The following is a 2500-nucleotide window of genomic DNA, read 5'->3' as shown; positions in this document are numbered from 1 at the left end:
ATGCGGACAGAAAGGAGCGCCCCGCTCCGAGCGATCCCTCCCGGCCGGGCTGTGGGAAAAGTCCGGCCGCGGGAGAGGAACGGCTCGGGGAACAGCGAACCGGGCTCACAGGCCCAACTTCACCGCCAGCTTTCACAGCATCTGCCTGCTGTCGATCCCGCGGTGTGCAGGGGCAGCGGGAAGCAGAAACCTGGTATCCGCTTAGACTGCTTAGTTTCTTCCTTTTTTTTTTTCTTTTATACTTAATTAAAAAAAAAAAATAATCCTAATCCTGCCGAGCCTCATCAACCCTACCAAGATCATCGGTCCCCTGGGAAACGCCCCTGGCAGTCCCGGGACGAGCACGGGGAGCCGCTGCCCGCAGCCGCGCAAAGGCCGCGCTGCGGGGCCGCAGCCGCGCTGGTGTCCATGGGCTCCTTCCTCTGCTGGGGAAGGGCCGGGAGGGTCCAGAATCGTTTTCTAAGCACTGACCAGAAATAAATGAGCTTTTTTTCCTTGCCGTTTGATAACATCGTGCTGCCGCGCTGTAAAATGGAAAGACGTATTTACTATGACAACAATATTTTTAATGGGTTGCGAGCGACTTGTCCCAAAGTTGGTACTGCAAACAGCAAAGGCATCGCTCTGTTTGTAGGCGATACAGCCACCACCGTATTTTGACCCCGAAACTCTGTTTATTTTTCATTTACGACCCATTGCCAGGGTTTTTATCCCAAACGAAAAGAAAACGCGGGATTATCTTTTCGCAACGCTGAGTTTTATTTTGATTTCTTTGGCCCCAAATCCTGCCCTCGGCGCTATCAACACGTCGATTCGGGCCAATCTGCGGGAAGCGGAGAGCGATCCTATCTCCAAATAACCCTGCCGGGGGTTTTAACACGCGTGACGGCTCCGGCCGTGGGCAGAGGGGTTGGACAGCCTGCGGTAGCCCCCGGAGGAGGGGGGCGAAGGGAAGGCAGGGGCAGCACCGGGGGGGAGCAGAGGAAAGGGCGGCCAGAAGTTCAGGGGAAGCCCGAGGGGAGGGGAGGCGGCGCTCCCGTGGGGAAGGGACCCCCCCGCTGTCCCCGCGCGGTCCCGGGGGGCTCCCCGAGAGGCTGCGACCCCTCCCTGGGGGAAACCGAGCACCGCGACCCCGCTGCTGACGGGGCTGCCAAAAAAATCCCCCCGCTGCCCATCCCCTTCCCGGCGGAGGGAGCATCCGGATCCCCGCTCCAGGGAGCCCCGCCGGGATCGGCTCCGTGCCCCGGCCCGCAGCCCCGGCGCTCACAGACAACCCTCCGGTTATTTCTTTCGCTCTTTCTATTTTTTATTATTACTTTCATGTTATGTTGTTGTTGTTTATTTATCTTTTTTTTAAATTATTTTTAATTTTCCCCGCCCAAAACCACACTTTAAAAATGATAAGGAACGGGTTTTATTAATTTTTTTTTCCACCACAACATTAAGTTTATAACAATATAGGCTGTTTTAAAAATAGGACCGATCCCTAACAGAAAGCGAGAGGGCAGAGGATACAACCGAAAGGGGAGAACAAAATTTAAAATCAAACAAAGAAAAGAAACCAACCAACCCAAACCCTTGGGAAGACAGCAAACAATTGTCAGACAACAGGTGAGCAGACACTAAGACAGAGAGAGACTAGAGGTGTCCACTCCTCACTTGATTTCTGCCTATTAAAATCCACATACTCAATGGACTTTAGAAGAAAACTGTACATCATATCAAATAAATTAAAATTACCCTAAAGTTGATTGTCCTTCACTTAAAGCGCCCAGCTCACCGAATCTCCTTTATTTATTCGCATAAGCCAGGCTGATGCTAATTCCCATGCCTTGCTCCTCTCTTCTCACTTTCCTTTGCTTTTAATTCTTTTTTATTTTATTTTGCACAACATGAAGAAACGCAGTTTTACAATGCTAAAAACCCTTTCCTCACCATTCAAATAAAAGCAGTGCTTTAAGAATCGTCGTACAATATTGCACAGTTCAAAAGTACAATAATATTAATAATAATAATAATAATAATAATTAGTATTACAAAAGAAAGCAAAAGGGTACAGATATTTTTTTTCCCCACCCAGATACCGAAATAACTTTACAAGGAAAAAAACCCGAAACAACCCGACAACTAGGAAAACAAGAATTATAAACAAGAATTAAAAATGTCTAAGTAAACGATAATAAATAAGGGTCACTCAAAGCGTGCGAGTGTATTTAACCGTTCACTTTGAGGCTGTATTTCTTGCTCGTGAAAGTCTCATGACAGAAACCAAAAAGTACAAAACGTGGGCAAGCAAAGAGGCAAAGGTCTGCTTAAATGAAAAGCCGTGGTCGATGAAGTTTGAGTCACGACAGGATCAGGAGCCTGAACAATTATTTGGAGGCAGAAGGAGAGGTCCGAAAGGAACAGAAATTCAGCTTCCCATTAGTGTTTGGCAAATCTCGAGGAGAGGCCTGGGACCATTCATTGTTTTTATTACTATCCTTTTTTTTTTTTTTTT

The sequence above is a fragment of the Parus major genome, chromosome 6 (assembly GCF_001522545.3).
Source record: "Parus major isolate Abel chromosome 6, Parus_major1.1, whole genome shotgun sequence".
NCBI lineage: Eukaryota > Metazoa > Chordata > Aves > Passeriformes > Paridae > Parus > Parus major.
Note: the sequence above shows the minus strand (reverse complement) of the source record.